Source organism: Anneissia japonica, unplaced genomic scaffold (assembly GCF_011630105.1).
Source record: "Anneissia japonica isolate Jap-2015-1 unplaced genomic scaffold, ASM1163010v1 scaffold288094_len592898_cov174, whole genome shotgun sequence".
Lineage (NCBI taxonomy): Eukaryota > Metazoa > Echinodermata > Crinoidea > Comatulida > Comatulidae > Anneissia > Anneissia japonica.
The window spans coordinates 74366-87701 of NW_022737020.1; the positions used below are offsets into that span (position 1 = coordinate 74366).

Sequence of the window (13336 nt, forward strand, 5' to 3'; positions counted from 1 at the left end):
GAAAACTAAATTTATATATATGTATATATATATATATATTCCCATAAAAAAATATATATATCTAAATATAGTAAATTTTCAATTAGTAACAAACAATTCTTGAAAGAAATTTAATGAAAACAGTAAATGCAAAAACTAACTTTATGATATATAATCCTAAACCTAACTTGAAACGTTGAAATAAATGTAGATAGACCTTTCCCAGAGAAAATCATCAGAGGCAACAGCTCTCAGTTTTATTCTCAAGATATTAAAACTTCGTAGAGCACTGGAATTTTAGAGTTACATCAGCATGTCTAGAATGTTGGCAGTATCCCAATAAGGTGAGGGGGGAAAGGATACACAAAGTTTGATAGGTCAAAATAAGGTTATACTAAGCCTATATTGAGGTACAAAATTAGTAACAGCTCTCTCAATGCTTTTAAAACAAGTCTTAAAAACATTTTAAAATAAAACTAAACAACTAACAATATGATGTACCTGATTTTGAAACGTCTTTGGAAGTGGATCCAGTTTTTGCCAATATAATTTTCAGATAGCAACAGAACTATATTTGTTAATCATGGTTTCAACTACAGTATTTGTTTTTTAAAATTTGAAAAAGGAAGAAAAATTTATTGGTGTATTCACAATGGTATTCACAATGAAAACCCCAGGCAGCATGACTTGAGTTATACTTGCCACAAGTCCCTGATTTTTTTTTCTCATTCTAGACAGCACCACCAACGAGTAGGCTAATTTAGAGACAGATAAGGGACATATTATCCGACAGCGATCAGGCATGGTTTGCCCAGACCTTTATCCAAAAATAAATCGAATATGGAACACCAATTACATTTGGTATGCACTGCACTCAATAAAGAGTGCGTAAGCCAGGCAATGGTCTACAATGCTACTAAGTGTAGCATAATTAATGTGCTACAGTATCACAAACACCTGAGATGTAAGAAAAAATGAATAGCGCCCCCAATGTTTTAAAGAGGATTACATTGATAAAAAAAACATAAATGCAATGGTTTAAAGCACTGGTTCTCAAACTATTGTATTGGTCATGAAGACTGGGTCAATATTATATAAATTAGAGGGTCGCTAGACCTGCTCAAATTTTCCATGCTAAAGAAAATGTATTAGAACTGTAAGTTTCATTTTGAAATTGTTCCTTTGTACAGTATTTGAAATTGTTCCTTAGTATTGTTTACCAGTACATGACCCGGGAAGAGTGTTGTTGGACATTTTGTTTGCGTCATCGGCCAAAATTTGAGAGCTGCAAGTTTAAAGCAACCAACACTTGAGACAAATAATGAATAGCGGCCTCATTTACTAGAGACTATATGGTTTAATAATAATGCCATGTAAAAAATGAGTTGTTAATCATCCTTATTTATTTTTAAAGTTAGAAGGGAGGGAGGGTTTTTTTTTTTTTTTTTTTTTTTAAATCAGTAATGAAACCACCTTATTGATAAACATATTAATAATAGCTTCCGTACTTGATATAACATACTGTTGGAAAACATAATGGAAGACATCTTAATAAATAATACACTATATTTTGGTTTTTTTCTTATTTATGGTATTAGCAATGGGAAACACTGCTTTTTTCAGTAAAGTTCATGAGGCCATCATCCAAATGACCTACAATAACATCCACATTTACTACTTGTCTCATCCACATTCTTCACTATGGGATTCGCTCTGATGTCAAAACTTTCATACTCTGCAAAATAAAATAAAATAAATAATGATCAGTATGACATTAAATGCGGCTTGATCTTTTTCACTCTCACATAGTGAAGAATAATTTGTTTGTTATTTGTAAATATCGCTTCAAAAATATGCATGTGTTGATAGGAAAAAAAGAAAGCGTTAGTTTAATATATAAATAAGAGTGCAGAAATATAATTTATGACACATCTAATAGGGTGGATTTAAGGGAGGGGGGGCAGGGCCTACCCCCCACCCCTTTTGGAAGGTAAAAGAAGGGGGAAAAAGAAAGAGAGAAAAGAAAACATTGAACGCCAGAAATGCCTCAGAGGTTACTTTCGGGCGTCTAGGACACAAAGATTTTGTGGTGATTTCCCCCGGACCCCCTAGGCTAGTGCTATCCCGATCAGCCCCACTTTGAGCACCCCTTTTCAGGGCCCCCCCCCCTCTTTTGGACATCTCTGGATCCACCCCTGATGTAAGTGAACTTTCTGAATATTCATAATGCTAACTTGTATTTTCTCAAAATTGTTTTCTTTTGGACCATGTGCCTTAATGAATAGCCTCCTCTATGTTTGATCTTAGGATTCCCAATCATCCCCTCTCATTACTATACACCTTTATACTTTGATCTTCTGCCATTATTATTCATTATTTTCTAAAATTCTTCTAAAAGTGGGAGACCAGGAGATTTCTCTTTACCTGCTCCTTATCTCCTTTAATGCTATCTTGACTTTTTTTTTATTTAGTGTCAATACACATTAATTTTTCTTCTTAGTACCATTCAACAATTTTTTTGATCAGTATTTTAGAGGATGAATGAATAAATATATGTAATAAGAAACAATTAAAAAAAACCGACATTATCATGTAAAAAAATTTAGAAAAACCCTATGCTCATTACAGTACATGAAAAAACATGCGAGATAGTAAATTTCATAGACAGCACCCTCTATCTGCTTAATCCTTTTAATGCGATTTTAGCGTCTGCTAACAATAGGTAAAATAATAATCTAATCTATTTTTTTTCTTCTCTCCAACAAATTGTGTTTTTCATCCCTGGCACCCATCCCGCCTACCGAGGCCAACTCTGCATTTACAGTGTAGTTGGTGTAGGTTGAAATATTATGCTTTGAAATTGTGTTACTAATGAAAACATTTTTAAGATTGAATTATATTTTTTTATGATGAGATGTGGATGTAAAAAAGATACTCTGAAGTTTCACAGAGCTGATGGGACCCCTCCACCAAAGGACTTTATCTGTCAGATAAACTCCAAAATCTGATCTGCTGCCCTCAGGAGGCACCTGATCCCAAGGTTACCACTAATAGCAGATTGTTTATTCTTCAATGTTGGTAAAGTATAAGTACTGTACATATGACTATTCCCTAAGGAGTGAAGGTTTGCAGACTGTGTGAGAATAATTTTGTTATACCCAATGATGAAAGTCATAGAACGACCTTTAATATTTACAATTTTGTGCATAATAAACACCATAATCTTGCATTTGAACACTACTCAGAAATCATTTGTCATATGCAATTCTAAATATGAAAAATATGTGACCTAAGGTTAATAATAAAATAATTAACTAAACAACACGGTAATGATTCTTGAAGTTCAATCATGTATTACGTCTTTCTGCAGACTCAGATACAGGAAAAAACACATAAAGAACTATATAGTACTAAAAACAAAATGCTTAAAATTTTGCATACATCCATGGCAAAAAAAATGTTTAATAAAATAACCTCTTTCTTCTCTCACAAACCACATGTCATTGAACTCTAGCGAACATATGTGAAATCCTAGATTGAAGAATTATGTATCATGTGCTTTCTCAGCGAAGTGATGAGAGACAGTACCTGGGGATCAAACTTTTTCTGAGGGCTAAAGGTCCCTACGCTTCCCCTTACATAAGGTAGGCCTCTCTGTAGAATTTGCCATTGCCAAATCAACAGTGCACTAATGAAGATGACAATTTTCATGAATACAAGATTGAGCTGCATTTTGGGGATGGCCGTAATCCCAGAAGAATTATTAAACATGAAAACTATTTTTATAACTTCAAAAGCAAACCTTTAGTAATATATATATAATCATACTGTAAACAACTATATTTGCTTATTATTATTTGTTACCATGATAAACATGACAATATAATTATTTGTATTATGATTTGAAAGTTGTCCCACTTGAGAAGTGTGTGCACAACTATTGACTGTTTGTTCTGCTTTAAACTCTGACTTTACACTGACCTGGACAACAACTGTGTTGTGTTATCATGCTTTTTAAATGTCACTAAATGCTGCCAAGCGAATTTAGCAGTTTGCTTATGGAGACGGCAGTTTCATATCATGAAGCAACATAGAATATTGATGCTCAAATTCCACATTGCAAAAGTATTGAGTTATGTGCTAATGATGTCATTAATTTTTTCCAGAATTATCATAAAAATATGGCTATTATGGTGGTGAACAGAAAGTGTTATGTAATCAAAGAATATCAATATCATTTGTGTCCATGTAAGTCACAGACGGACATGTGTATGGCTTGTAGTCTCTTTAAGTGGAAAAAAAATTGATAAAGATGTTGTGTGAATTGTCTGATTCCCTGAAAAAAAAAAAAAAACAATATTTCATTTTCCGAAATTCCCACAAATCCACATATAAGATGTCCCCCAAGTTTGAGAAGATTTTTGGACAACCTTTTTCCTTCTTTTTATGGTCTTAACACTGCATTGAGCTGGCTAAGAATGGGGCCAGATGTAGGGCTGATCTTGCAAATAATTCCAAATTTATGTGTTCACTGAAATTTGCCGCATTTAAAATTGCGTTAATTCATACTCACAGTTAGTAGCTTCATATCAGTATTTAGTAAAATTGCATGTTTACAGTTTACACACATAAGACGAACATGATTTAAAAATAAAAAAATGTTATGTGTTGCGCATATAAGACGACCCCCTGTTTTTGTTTTTTTTTATCGTAATTTGCTATTTAAAGCCTTGAGATGAGAATATACGGTATGATAGCCTTAATGACTACATCTGTGAAGTTTAGGCCGGTGGAAGTTAAGGGACTACTGATGGATTTCACATTATAAAAGCAACATGAACATTTTCAGTTATACTTTATTCCTGTATTTAAAAATAAAATTATAGAAAAGAGAATTTATCTTACAAAAGCATCGATGTTGACTTCCACTTTGGGAGGAGGACGGAGGGGTGGGGTGGGTGTGTATAAGAGACAGGGAGTGCAAAGAGTGAGTTAACATGTGCTGTTTGTCATATACTCTACTTATTTGAATTACAATATCACATACGTGCAGAAAGCCATACTTCACTCCTTTTACATGGAGTTATCTGATCCGAACTTTACAATGGATCACGACTGATAAAATAGTACATCAAGTTTTCAGATAACTTTATACTAACACTGGCCAGCAAGTTCAGGTATATTTACAGTTATGTAAACGTCAGTGAAAGTAATATAGATTACTTAGGTTAATTGGTGAGAGTATCACACCTGGTCAGATAGCCTATTGTGTAATACTGAAATTTAATCAATTTTATCTTTTGTCCTGATGACAAATAGGTGGAGGATTAAGAATGTCGATAGAAGTAGGACCAGCTAACACCTTTTTGATTATTGAAATGGGGGTGGGGAGGGGCGTACCATCAATGGATGTGGGGAATCTGGTACTGTCTCTATCTCTTTTTCAATTCGAAGTTAATGTGGAATCAGTCCTCTTACTGTAAAACTGAACAGGCAACTACGAGCACCAACATACTGCAGAACAGATGGTATATGAACTTGTATTTTACCTATTATTATGAGGCGATTGGAATCTCAAAACCAGAATCGGTGAAAAAAAAAAAATTAATAAAAACCTTATGTGTAAATGTATTACGGCTCCTTTGTATTAAAATATTATACAATATTGCCACGCTCTAAATTAATCAGTTTAACCATGGAGTTATAAAATTAAGAAAATAATAATAAATAATTATAACTCCATGGTTTAACTGCGACAGGATGCTGGTTTTGGGATAGCGTGCCCGATCATACTCTATTTTACACATAGGCCTACTGGTATTTGCTCAATCATCTTCTTTTTCAATATTACATGGAAACTTCAGATTAAAATGCAAGATTTATGGTTCCTTTTTAATATTATTCAAGGAAAATAACTAATTATAATACTCAGTGATTATCGACGTTTGTCTTTAAAATGTGAACCTTTCCTGATTTGGAAGGGGGATGCAAACACACACACATCACATCTCCCTGGGTGAACAAAATGACTTTTTGGCTGCAATTCACCTAAAATACTTCTACATAATTATAGAAATTTCCAAAATTGTTTCATTCTATGTGACTAAATCTGTAGCTGTTTTTTTACCTACAATGAGGCTAATTATTGGGCCCCTAACAGACCTGCCAACTCACCCAATCCTGTCGGGTGTCTGTCACCCGATATTTAACAAACCTCCAGTTCTCCCAATCGAATGTAATTTTCACCCAATTTCACTGATTTTACAGGTCCTCCTCAAAATACTCAGATTTATGCATAATTTGATTGATTTGATCTTTATTATTCAATGTATTCGCCGCCTGCTCACTCTACGACGCGATAAACAAGCAGCCATTTTTTATTTGAATGCCGTCACCAACGGTCAATATGATTTGTCCTGACGTGTCTTTTTTAGAATCTTGCATGATATTTTTTGGTCAATTCTGAAAATCTCCAGATTTTTGGGTAAATCTCAAAGAGTTTTTTTTTTAAGATTTAAAAAAAAATCTCCAAATTTTTAAGAACCAGGGGTTGGCAGGTCTGCCTAATGTCAGAGTCAAGCACACCACCAAAAGTGCAAGTGACGCATCTTAGCCAAACAAAGGAAAAGCTTTTTGCACTGTTGATTGATGTAGTTAAACTACTGTATGCCGATTAACCAAAACAAAAAATGTATCGTAATTAAACATAAAGTGGGGCTTGGGTTAAGTTTGTTGATGATGAATTCAGCGAGTCGTTAAAGTCTGTTCTGGATGACTACCAAACAACAAAAATCTTTGAGTATGAGCTTCCTCTTCTGTTTTGGAAGCATATCAATTTCATATGAATCAACACATCAGCACACAAAGAAACCCATCCAGGGATGAAAGAAACAAATGAACTAAAACTAATAAAAATCACTCCCTAATTGTTTTAATTATTGTTGCATACTCCCTAGCACAAAGAAAATTTGATAACTAAAGTCTCAGTTTCATTGATCAGAGCTCGAACGAATGACCACTCTAAACATAGCGCAAATTTCTCTTTTCCTTTTTATACTGTAATGTTATTTATCAATTTATCTTTCACTTGTTTGTATTTTTCTATATATTTATATGTATTATAAGACATCCTGTAATTGGCTTCCGCTTTTGGATGATTTTCAAAATAAAATAAATAAATATGTCTTGAAACAGTACTACATGCCTATGAACATACAGTGTATTGATCGTCATCTTTATTGTACTTATGCATATTGAAATATCTATACAGGACATAAAAGACCACATTTCATACTATTACTAGGTTTGGTTTCTAATTAGTAAAATTTTAAGCATTTTAATTTTAGGCATTTAAGCGGAGGTCATAGAAATTAGACTTGAACTGGAGGTGGTCATTTTGTAAACATATTTTCCCATGCTGGTAGAGTATTGCAAATCTTTGGCAATACAGTTTGCACTCCAATTCAGGACCTTTTTTGGGACCTGAAAATTTGTGGTGGTCTCGGGATTTGGTCTCCAACTAGAAGGTTGGGTTTGTGGTAAAAGATTGAAGATTGTTAATTGGTTTTTTTGTAATTGGGGTCTCGGAATTAGAGGGGTCTCGAATTGGAGAGTGGATATTAATCCTCATTGTAAGTAGGATGGGTTTTAGCCTCCACAGATTCGGATCAACGGCCACTTTCAATAAACACCCCCTCGAAAAAACGCCTCCCTCGTTTAAAATAACCACCTCCCCCGAATAAACACATTAATGTAGGATATATATTTAAGAAAATAAAATTTATTTTAAATATAGTATAATTTAATTTTTAGTTTTTTCTCATGTCAATCAACTTGTGAAATTGACTAAATAGGTTAAAAAAAACCATGGAGGTAATCACTATAATACCTCCATGAAAAAAACAGTATTTGATTTCACAATACTTCTCAGTGTTGCATCATGCAACCCTAAATTGTCACATAAAGCAGACTTCTGAATAATTGTCTAAATTTGTATAATAATGAGGAAGTTACACAATTTGGCTTCTTTTCAAAATAAAAAATGGTAATGGAAAATTTTATCACACTCAAAAAAAAATGTATGATGCCAATCTTAATGAACAAAGAATTTATGAGGAATTAAAAAAAAAAAAAAGTATAATCTTAGAATCAATGAAAATATTGAGATTGACATTGGAAAATCCACTTTACAATATAATACTGTTGTTACGATAACCTTTAGGATTTACAGTTCAAAAATTCTACTATAGTCATACAATATGTTAAGCCTATACTGTATTTGTATTTACTTAATTTATTTATTATACTATATTTTAAGTGAGTACAGTAACTCTTAAGCCGGGCAATCTCTGCGTCGTATGACCATCACACAACGAATCCAACACCGCTATCTGTGAAATCTAGATTACGTGACACCATCTGCTGATTGTCGGTGGTCGTCTGAACGGATCATCATTAAAAATGATCCCTTCCGCGAGCATCGTCGCATTGTGTTCTTCATTGAATTGCGACAGTCGTCGGGCGCAGTGTGTTCCCAGCTTTACAGCACAAAGCTGACTAGAAGAGGCCCTCTGTGTACAGTACAATAAACAATACAAAAAAATACATGAACAAACAACAACAAAAAATAATTAAGTATCTATGTTTAAATCCATTTTTTTCAAAGACCTTAAGAAAGTGGCCAAAAAAAAAAAGATTTTATAAAATATAAATTTAATAACAAAATAAAATAAAGATATTTTTTCGGATTTCATGGCAATGGCTTTCATAATAAAAGTATTAAAAGAAAACATTTTTTTTTAATGGCAACAGATGGACTAATGGACAGAAAAGTAATTTTATTCATTAGATCAAAATCACCATTAAGAGACAGCAGGTTCATGAAACAAATTGTAAAAACTCGCCTAAAGTGTGCATAGCAAAGGTTACAGTGCATTAACTGCTGGTTCTCCAATTCATAGCTTGTATTCATTCACCAGATCATGACCACTAGAAGGACATTATTTTTTAAGGTGTTTTGTATATTTTTTTGTATTTCTAAATCTCGGTCTTGGTCTTTTGGTTCGACTAGTTTAGTTGTGTGTGACCTGAAACCATAACACCATACTAGGCATGCTGGTCACTTGTAGCCAAATATTTTGTCAAAAGCTAATAATAATAATAAATGGATTTTTTTTGTACTTGTTTGTCTTATATTTTTGTTGTGATTTCAAAGCAATAGTTATATTGTCAACAGCAGATGAAGAAGGAACAAGTTTATATTACTAATGGTTTCTCCTGCTCAAGAAAGATGATGAAATAGCATATTAACATATAAATTCATATAAATTCTATTAATAATCAATTTTGTTGCTGAATTAATGTAAAAATACTGTGGAAAATTTGCATATGACTATATCTCCCATAATACATTTTAACAAACAGCTGATCATACATTAGGAAAATACATGATGACAATGGATGGGCAGAGAAATGATGATGTGCTGAGCTGACCATATGATTCACCATTCAAGTAACGGGTCAAATCAATAAGCTGTAAACAATTCTGACTCATAGAAACAGAATGAATGCAATTCATATAAACAAGAATATTATGACGCCAATCTTGTGCAATTTAAAATGATTAATGCTAAATAAAAAGTTGTCAGTATTTAATATAAATTAATATACTGTCTATCATAGTCTGGAAAAAAATTTAAAAAACTGACGAGTACGAGTTCTCCCCAAGCTTCCCAAATCATCCTACGAGTTTATGCCGAGTTTTCCGAGTTTATGCCGAGTTATGCCGGCAAACTCTTCTAACTCGTATGCTGAAAAAACCCCTAGTGGGAGAGGGGCTTAACACAATAACCAAACAGAAACCAGTAGGTCAACTGATATGTTTTAAATAACTGGGAATGCTATTTATAATAACAAGAACATTATGATGCAGTATTGTGCAATTTAAATTGATTAATGTTAAATTGAAAGTTGTCAGTATTTAATATTTATATTTCAACCATCTTTATAGAGGATGACCCTTCCAGCTAGGCTGATATTCAGGGGCCCTCTACATCATAAAATCAAAAACAATACAAAAGACAGAAAGTAATAAAGCCAACATAACATAAATAACAAAGACATTCATCACTAAAATAATTAACTTTGTTTCAGAATATAAATTTTTAAACTACTTTTAAAAATCCTAAATTGATTAAATTTTCAGAAATACTGAGGAAATGCATTTCAAATTGTAGGTGCAAGGCACCTAAAAATACTTTTAAAATATTCTAATTTTGGTTTGGGAACTTGCAAGTGCCCTGAGTTATTGCACTTGTAGATATAGTACAATGCTGGATGGTGTTAAGCCGACCGGACAGATAGCCTGGAGCATAGGCTTAGCCAGCAAGCCGTCCGGCCGTCTTTTGGACGGCCTACAATTATTTAGAACGGCCACTTTTACCGTGACGGCTGGGACGGCTTGGCCTAATCAGCTCGGCCAGCCTAATTGGGCCATGGTCTACATTCAGCAAATTCTTTATATTCTTCAAATCTATCGAATGTTACATTCTTATTAATAGGTCCATGATTAAACTAAAGCTAAATCATATTTACGTTAATAAAAATAACATTTATTTATTGAATGTACGTTGTTTTCGTATCAATATTTGGTGGGGATTCCCAAAGATGAACGTGGCCCGCCCATCGGCTCAGTGCCACGCCCACTGGCTTTCATTTTGGATGGCCTATTTTGCTTTTCTGGCTAAACCCCTGGCCTGGAGTCGGTTCTTTATATGCTTTGAATGTAACATAAATTAATATAATGTCTATCATATATGTCTGGGAAAAAAACATTTAAAAAAATTTAATTAAAACATTGCATTGCTCAATATAAAAAATATATCAAAGAATAACTTTGTAAAAGATAAAACAATATAGAAACCAGTAGGTCCACTGATAGGTTTTAGATAACTTAGAATGCAATTCATAACATTACAAGAATAATATGATGATAGAATTGTGCAATTTAAAGTGATTAATGTTAAATTGAAAGTTGTCAGTAATAAGATTAATATACTGTCTATCATAATGTCTGAGAAAACATTTAAAAAGCATAATTAAAACATTGTATCTCAATATTATAAAAAATATCAAAAAATATAAAATTCATGTAACACAGATACAGACAAATAGAAACCAATAGGTCCACTGATAAGTTTTAGATAACTTAAGATAAAATTCATAATAACAAGAATATTATGATGGCAGTGCTGTGCAATTTAAAGTGATTAATGTTAAATTGAAAGTTGTCAGTAATAAAATTAATATACATGATGTCTGGGAAAACATATAAAAAACTAAATCAAAACATTGCAGCTCAATATAAAAAACATCAAAAAATATTAACTTCCAGTGTAACACAGATAAAACCAAATGGGAACCAGTAAATCCACTGAGGACTTTTAGAAAATGTATAAAACAAACTCCAAATAAATTGTAACAAAACCAAATAAATTTTCACTGATTTACAGATCTTTTTTTACAGAAAAAATGTTGAATTGATTAAAAATTGAAGGGTCATTTAATACACTTTTTTTTATAACACATTTTATAAGAACACTGAGGCTGAAATTGCTTAAAAATTAAAAACAAAATTAGAACAATTTGAGGCTGAGGTAAAATGTCAAATGAGATTTTTATTTTTAAAAACTAGAAAAACAAAAAATTATATATCCTTATATGCAGTAGGTGTGACTATGTAATACCATCTATAATATAGTACAGTAGATGTACCTACCTGTCATTTGGGGCCAATTTTTTCAGAGGCCATTTTTTTCATTACCTACATTCCTATACAGTGTAGGTATACTGCTGTCGCTGCTGTACAATAATGTTTTATGTTTGAAAAGTGTGTAACATAAGAACAAAATAAGACCATTTTCAGCCTGAAATCGGCCAAAAAATAAGAACCTTGAAATACCTTAAAATAAGGAACCATCATTGTACCATCACAGGTTGAATATCTGTTTATCATTACAAAAGCAGCTCTCACACCAAGCTTGTTTATGTTCCAGAATCGCACAAGATGCTACAAGCTTAGCTCATAAAATAATTGGTGTAATCGCCGGGAGTACTAAGAATAAGTTATGAAATCCCTGAAGTTTATACAAGTTTATGAGTTAGACACAAGTAACGGTAAAGGTTTGAAACCTAAAGCAGGCCGGAGTGCCTGTTTCTCTTTCTTTAGCATTTGGCCTAGACTGTGCAAGGATGTGGGGGGTTCGCCACTCCTCCTGCACTGCAGTCTGTTTTACCTTCCCAGCATATGTTGGTACCCATTTATACATCTGGGTGGAGAGAGACAAACGTAGATAAAGTGTCTTGCCAGGACACAAGCGACTTGCACAGCGAGGGTTTCGAACCCCTGACCTCAAAGTTGAGAGTCCTAGCCACAACCGTTGCGCCAACCGCTTCACAAGTAAACACTTGAGTCAAAGTAGAAACTATTCCGAGCAAAGTACACTACGAATAATAAAAGTTTACTACAAGCTGTACACATTTATCACAATCTTCACAAGTTTGTAACAATACAGTAAATGTGGCAGACAAGCAAAACCAGTCACTCGTCGCTAATCGTGTTTCAGAGAAAATGGTCAAAACACGCTGGAATGTCAAATTTTTAAAAATCTATTTTATTGCACTAAACTAACCATTGTACATCATGCTATCATAGTTACCAACCGTCCCCCATCATGCGGGACGGTCCCACATTTGAAAGTGATTTTGGATGAAACACGCATTTTGCAGAAACACATGTGTGACCATAAATTTGTCATGCATTTAGCACAGGTCAATGCATGATAACGAATATATGGTTAAATGTATTTAAAATTAGAAGAAATTGGTTTTATTAGAAACGGTCATGCAGTATCTTAAATATGTGAATACTTAATTCACTGACGTTACCAATAATTGATCTGTATGCCTTCATTTTTGTTTAAGTAATGAAATGTTTGTGCACATATATTCCTGTCTCTTATACACATCTAGATGTGTATAAGAGACAGAATTAGAACAATTTGAGGCTGAGGTACACATTTATCACAATCTTCACAAGTTTGTAACAATACAGTAAATGTGGCAGACAAGCAAAACCAGTCACTCGTCGCTAATCGTGTTTCAGAGAAAATGGTCAAAACACGCTGGAATGTCAAATTTTTAAAAATCTATTTTATTGCACTAAACTAACCATTGTACATCATGCTATCATAGTTACCAACCGTCCCCCATCGTGCGGGACGGTCCCACATTTGAAAGTGATTTTGGATGAAACACGCATTTTGCAGAAACACATGTGTGATCATAAATTTATCATGCA

At 33.2% G+C, this 13336-nt stretch overlaps 1 long non-coding RNA gene across 1 annotated transcript; it reads right to left on the reverse strand.

Annotated features, from left to right (window-relative positions):
* Nucleotides 1-719: 719 nt before the first annotated feature.
* LOC117117075 lies at nucleotides 720-12388 on the reverse strand. Its single transcript, XR_004446854.1, has 2 exons — nucleotides 11939-12388; nucleotides 720-1714 (listed from the first exon to the last, which is right to left on the reverse strand). It is a non-coding gene; the product is annotated as an uncharacterized LOC117117075 (long non-coding RNA).
* Nucleotides 12389-13336: the final 948 nt, after the last annotated feature.